Here is a 7167-nt window from a genome sequence, read left to right as displayed (position 1 = left end):
GTAACACAAAACAAACACCTAAGACACACAGACAAGGGCCACTCTGGAAATACAGACAGACGGAAAGGCAGGTCTTTTCTCCAATCCATGAGAATGGCCGAATCCTCACCGGCACCCAGACGGGAATCTCCCAGGCGTCCCTGGGGTCCCTTCTTCCTCCTGGGACGTCTCCCAGGGCAGCGCAATCTGTGAGTCCCTGGCACATCTACCACTCACATTTGTGTCTCTCCTGAGACACGATCCTCCCTCTCAGCCTGAGATGGGAGCAGCTGCAAAACCAGAACTCCAGAACTCCAGAACTCGAGAGCAACTACAGGCCCAGAGTTTAGCCAGCACAAAACACAAAGACACAAAGACACAGACACTACCTCCTGAATCGGAACTGCCTAGGATCCTTTTTCTTACAATAAGACATTTAAACACTTTCCAACCTTATTCCAACTATAGGAATTAATTTCTGCTCCTTCAATTTTATAATTGATAAACTAAGGACAAGTTTCTCACACAAAGACAAAAAAAAATTCACTTAAAATTAACCAGGGACACTTTTCATCAATAAAACAAAAGAAATTGATTAAATCCTTTTTCTTAACTCTTTCCTCTCTCCCTGAATGAGCGCTTGATCTCTCCTATGAATCAAGCCTCCTTAGACAATACCTTCCCCATGGCGATGGGACGACACTTATTTGACCGGTCTTACCTCCCTCTCCAGTGATGCACGAGCGATGCAGCCTGAAGAGTCCTCAATCTCTCCGCGGATCTCCTGTCTCCGTCGTCCAGTAGTTGGCCGTACTTCGGGGTCCCTATGTTCGGGCGCCCAGTTATTCAGGGTCCCGAAGGGGCGCTACCCTTGGGCCTAAATGGGGGGCGAGAGAAGAAGGAGACCAAGCAAGATTCTGTTGTCAAGGTCTCGTTTATTGGGATGAACGTTACAGCTTTTAAGGCTTTCAGGTAGGGGGAGTGACCTTTGTGAAATATGAAGGAGGGGGGAGATGAGGGTATAGGCAGTGATAGCTGGAGGCAAAGAGGTCAGGCGATGAGGTCAGGTGGTGGAGACACTGGGTGTTGACTGAGGAGATCACTGGTATCTGCTCGAGCTGAGCATCCCTTGAATGTTATCTTGTGTTGTAGTGCCATATTGGATTTGGGCCTGGCTGCTTTGTAACTGCATGGCCACAGTTAAGTCTTGGGATTGTTGGACAGAGGCCTCTCCCATGTATTTACGGCACAGGAAGAAAAGACCAAGTAGTAAACACCGGATATCTCCACTGCATGACCTCTGCTGAGCCCGGCTGATGCATGTGGAACTGACACACCTGGACCACACCTGGGTGGTGGTCAATTTACTTCTGCCTTTTACTTCCTCAGCCTTTATCCTTGAGATTTAGGCTGGTCTTCTGGGATTTCTCCCTAATTAATTCAGGTCTCGTAGTTGGTCTTTTGTTACCGAAGTCACAAGCCAGGTAGTCACGAGCCAGGGTTTCCCACTGTGCTTCCCAGTTATTTTCTACCTGGAGACTTGGGTATATAAGTGGTGAATATACAGGAGACTCTCACTATTCCTCTCACTCTCACTCTTTTTCCTCACTCTCACTCTTCCTTCTGCTCTTCCTCTCTCTCTCTCTCTCTCTCTCTCTCTCTCTCTCTCTCTCTCTCTCTTCCTCCCTTCCTCTCCTGGCTTGACACGATAACCTGTGTGAGTGTGTGTGTGTGTGTGTGTGTGTGTGTGTGTGTGTGTGTGTGTGTTTCTTTCATCCCGTAGGCTTTCGCCCGATTCTCGGTACCAGGTCGGTGCTGGCGCCGACATTGTGTATCTATGTTTCCTGTGCCATAAATTCATGGGAGAGGCTTTGTCCAACAATCTTAAGACTTATGGCAGTCATCTTAGGGGTGAGTCTCTGTGGCCAAACAGCCCAGAGTCACTTTGAACCATGCAGTCAAAAAGCGGCTAGGCCCAAATCCAATATGACTCCGTGCACATTTGTGTGTGTGTGTGTGTGTGTGTGTGTGTGTGTGTGTGTATGTGTGTGTTTGTGTTTGTTTTCTTTTGAACAGTCTTATTCTGTATCTGTCCTAGAATTCACTAGGTAGTCTAAACTAATCTTGGACTTGAACTAGTAGTGACATCATACTGGGATTATAGGCTACCACTCTAGCTAATGGTTGGTATTGTTAAGTGGATATAAAGAGTCCTCCAAAGGAAAACTGTATAATTGCTTACATTAAGCTTCTTAGGATAGGGTAGTAAAAATATTGAGCATCTGAAATTTGTCTCTTTCTCACTAGTCATTCACCTTTTACAAAGTGAATGGAGGCTAAGAGCTTCTTTACTGGCTTCTCCTTTATATGATTTTAATTAGTTAACAGATGTGGACCCTTATTCTAAACAGACTCATTACTCCAAGGGCTTATAATTATGACTAAGTTTTATTTATACTTTCAATTTAAAAAATCAGGACAAACATTAGAAAGTTTAACTACAACATAATAGACATCAGAGATCTATTGTTTATTGTATCTTCTTGACAATGGATACAAGAACAAGTCCAGAAAATTCAGCGAAAATATGTGGTATGAGTCAGCAGTCGTTTAGGTCACTCTGACCTAGCAGGCTGCGTTTCTGCTAAACCCTTGGAGTCACAACAATGCTAAATATAAATAGTCTTAGTAAAAGCCTTCCTATCTATGTCAGTTTGTTCCTAGAACACATAATGAAAATGAGCCATGGGAAGTCAGCAGTCTCCCCCCACTCCCACATTTTTATTTATGGGTGAGGGTTGATGTATGCCATCATACATATGTAGAGGTCAGATGGCAACTTGCAGGAGTTGTCTTCTCCTACTAGGTAGGTTCTAGGGATTGAATTTACATATTTGACAGCAAGAACCTTCACCAACTCAACAATCTCGCCAGCCCAACCTGTGCTGTTGTTTCTTTTCAACCAAAGTAATTATCACCACTAACTTGCTGTAATATAACCCCAAGCTTTTTATGAAAGCAGTTCCACAGGCACCATTTTGGAGCACTTATTCTAAACAACTAAAAGACATGGTTCCTAAGTGGCCATCCTCATCACTGTGGCTGAAATAAACTCTTCATTTTTGGTCAGTGTGCTTCAAATTGCCTTTTAAGTTGAGTTGCCATCTGAACCCTTACCCTTTTGTTCGAGTGCAATGGCAACAGCCTCAAGGAACCAAGGTCTCTGCAATATCAACATTCAACCGCATGGTAGATGATCCCACAAAAACACTACCCCCTCCCTTTCACAAACTCTATATATTACAAAAACATGCCAGACCTCACTCACTCCTAGAAGACCCCCGCTCAATAAGGCCACAGAAACCAGAATCCTTTATTGTTCCAACGTACGTTGGGGTCCCCCAGCATGCAGGCAAGAGAAGACCCCGAGGTCACAAAGCACACACTTTTATAAACATTTTGGCAGGGAATTCAGCGATCACCTGAGTTGGACGGCTGTGATTGGTTATGCTGAGCAACGTTTAAAATTATTGGTCAACATTTAAAAGTATTGGTCAATTCGAACGGGAAGGTTGTCTCCTTCATTTGGCCCTGTCCTGCCCATCTTGTGGAATTTGTGGTATTTCCTGGCATTGTCTTTTCTCTGAGTCACTTCCTTCTCTGTCCTTACCCTAGCCGGGGCAGTTCCCTGTTTAGGCCATTTCCTTATCTGTCCTTACCGCAGGCAGTCATGGATGGAATGGAAGGATTCAGTCTGACTGTGAGCCAGCCTGTGGGGAGCTGGCCTGCTATTTCTGACAGGGTTCTCACAACACAAAAATCCAGTTGAGATCTGTGCCCTCTTTCCTACTTAGGGGCCCTTAAGTCCTGCCTAACACACAAAGACAGTCTGATCCATTTGCCTATTGTTAGGTTAGGTTGTGTTGACAAACTATCTTGTGTTATTTAAGCTCACTGAGAAGCTGGGTCTGGAGATGGGATTTAGTGGACCAAGCCTGCTCAGTAGACAGGGTCTCAAAGGAGGGAGTGGGGATTAAAGAAAGAAAAGACAATTAGACAATACTATAGTAAGACTCCAGCAAGTGCTGAAGCAGGTTTAATTTTTTTCCAGTCTGCGTTTATATCACTCCAGGTACATGCAAGGAATATGGCCAGTTATAAGGCATAAACAAAAATCAAGGAACAAACAAGGCATAAACAAAGAGCCCGTGGTATTCAGGGACTTATCAAGATGACCAAGATCTTGAACCTACTTTCTTGTCCTAGCCCAATGTCAAATTCTTGCCAATATCCTTGAAGTGGCAAGAGGAGCTCTCCACATTTAGTCATCTTACTTTTGATTCAAGTGTATTTGTTTTGAAATGTCTCCCAAATCCCTGTCTTGGGTCAGGCTGGCCTTCTGATGCTATGACAGGGAAACAAAATCAAACTGCTCAGTAAAGTAAAAGCCTAGTGTGCCCTTACAAACAGCCAATAGGCAAACCATTCCAGTAGAGGTTACTGTAATTTGTAGAGAGAGAGCTGTCAGAAAAACAACTACCATAAAAGGATACAAAAGGTAAAAGCTAGTCCCCCACTCACAACCTCCAGCTCCGGGACAGAGAATGCATACAGTGACTGTTAATCTGCTGAAAACCTTCCCTCACTCTGGAACTGGACTGGTAACATTCCTTAGGGAGATTTGGGAAGCTGTTTACCTTCTGGAAATGAAAGAATGAGAAATGCAGCCAAGAAGTCAGAAGTTTAAAAGCTAAAATGCTATGTCAACCCTAAGAAGCCCTAAATACCTCACATTCCAGACCCTGCTCTCTGCCAGTAAGTAGATAAAAGCTCACATTTCTTGAGCCTGCTCTCTGTATGGATCTAGGTGAAAGGACTTAAGATAGGCCCTGAAGTATGTGATCACAGCCTAGTAAGATAACAGGAAATGCGATGACTAACCGCTTATCTAACTTCTGTAAACTGCTTGCGCCATAGAAGGAAAGCCCTTGTGACTTGTCTTAACTGAAATCTATCACCCCCCACCCCTGGAAGCCCGCGGAAATGCGGACCTCCGAGACTACAGGAAGCTGATTGGTCCACGGAGCACTGGCTCAGATAAATTAAATTGATTGTTCTAGAAACTATGGAGTGGTACAAATTGATTGGCTCGCACCACACGGGCTCTTGATGCTATGAAATGATTGCATTGCGATGCGCGGGCTTTGTTGTAAACCCTATAAAAGCTGTCCCAATTCTGCACTCAGGGTCGGCAGTCCTCTATCCCCACGTCGCGTATGACTGTAGAACCGAGCGCGCTTGGAATAAAAGTCCTCTTGCTGATTGCATCGAATCTGGTTATGGTGGTTGTTTGGGGACGAGCAGATCTTTGGTGGTGGTCCTTCAGGTCCAAAAGAAACAAATAGCATTTTGGGTTGTCCTTGTGGGTTGTCGTTGTTTTTAAAAGTGCCTTTGTGAGATGCGGTCTTGCAGCCCCATGTGTGTGTTACCTTATCTCAGCTGGTCTGCCTGAGACCTTCTGGCATGAACTTTAGTCCCCTGCGAAGCTCCATTTCCACTCCGATAAGATGAAAAAAAAATGATCATGAACCAGGAAATCTCAACAAACTGCAGGCACAAGTGCACATTGGTAGGAAGGTAACTGCTCCAAAAAAGAAGGTGGTACACAGAACAGGCACAGCAGATGATTAAAAAAAAAAACTGCAGTTCTCCTTAAAGATGTTAGCGGAAAACAGTATCTCTGGTATTGAAGAGGTGAACATGTTTACAAACCAAGGAACAATGATCCATATTTTGCCTTTTTTTAAGCAGACTTAATTCATTTATTCCCCTTGTATAAAAACCCTTATGTGGTAGCCACAGCTGAAGCCTGGGTCCTCTGAAGAGAGACTCTGGTGTGGGTTTTCATAAGATGGTCAGTGAATTCCTGATAAGGAGACTTGGTGAACAGTCTCTTTCCAGAGGTCAGGGATCAGGTAGCTGTAGGTCTTGGAGATAGCATCAAAGGTGGCCTTGGCAAAGTTGCCCAGGGTGGCAGTGCAGCCCCTGGCTGAAGTGTAGCAGTCATCTATATTGGCCATCATCAGTAGCTCCTTGAGCACAGGAGCAGAGACAATGCCAGTGCCTCTGAGGGTGAGGATGAGACGCACCAGCACAGAGCCACAGCAACCTGTCACCTTGCACGGCACAGTGTGGGGCTTGCCAATCTTGTTCCCCCAGTAGCCTCTCCACACAGGGAAGATAGAAAGCTTGGCCAGGATGATGGCTTCTCAGATGGCAGTGGCTACCTCCTTGGAGCACTTAACACCAAGACCAACGTGGCCATTGTAGTCCCCAATAGCAACAAAAGCCTTGAACCTGATTTGCTTGCCTAAAATTCAAGCATCTCTGACAGCAAACACCTTCACCATTACAGGCCATGCCGAGACAAAGCAGCTAACAGAAATGCTTCCCAGCATTCTAAACCAGCTTGGTGCAGAGTCTGACTAGTTTAAGGAGACTGACTGGAGCTCTACCCTAACAATCTGTGATGGAAAAGCACCACTTGCTACTGGAGAAAATGATGATGAAGTTCCAGATCTGGTGGAGAATTTTGATGAGGCTTCTAAGAATGAGGCAAACTGAATTGAAGCAACTTCTGAAGAAGGTGACACTTGCGCATTTTTCACTTATATCTCATCCCTTCTTTGCAGCAAATTAAGCTGAAGAAGCCTAATTAAGCTGGGAGAAGGTTAATAAAATTCTTTTCCTAGTTAAAAAAAAAAAGTGCCTTTGTCTCTTACTCCTTCCCTTATCTCTTCTATAACTGTGAGAGAAACCTCAAGCTATAGCACTAGTTAGCTATCTACACATTCTGGGTCCCTTCCATTGTTAAATTTGCTATTTTGGGTCTACCTGCCTAACCTATGGGCACATCTCCTTCTATATCCATTCTAACCTAACTAAAGCATCATTTTAAACAAAAGGGTGTAATTATCCATATTTTTCCTGTGAGATGTTGGATCCCACACAGACTTGTGCCTTGACAAGGAAGAGGTTCACTTTCCCATGGAACTGAGCTCGTCTTGAGCAGGAGCAACCATGTGGTTTGCAGCCACCTTGACTTCATTAAGATGGAAACAACCATAGGTCTTCTATGCTAATGAAATCATAAAAAAGGTAATGTCACATGGCTTTATCTACTTCTTG

At 44.5% G+C, this 7167-nt stretch overlaps 1 pseudogene; it reads left to right on the top strand.

The window, feature by feature from the left end:
* The first annotated feature begins 725 nt into the window (after window positions 1-725).
* Btf3-ps14 (basic transcription factor 3, pseudogene 14) lies at window positions 726-6711 on the top strand (annotated as a pseudogene).
* The last annotated feature ends 456 nt before the right edge of the window (window positions 6712-7167 follow it).

Source organism: Rattus norvegicus, chromosome 4 (genome assembly GCF_036323735.1).
Source record: "Rattus norvegicus strain BN/NHsdMcwi chromosome 4, GRCr8, whole genome shotgun sequence".
NCBI lineage: Eukaryota > Metazoa > Chordata > Mammalia > Rodentia > Muridae > Rattus > Rattus norvegicus.
Note: the sequence above shows the minus strand (reverse complement) of the source record. Positions and strands in the feature narration are given on the sequence as shown.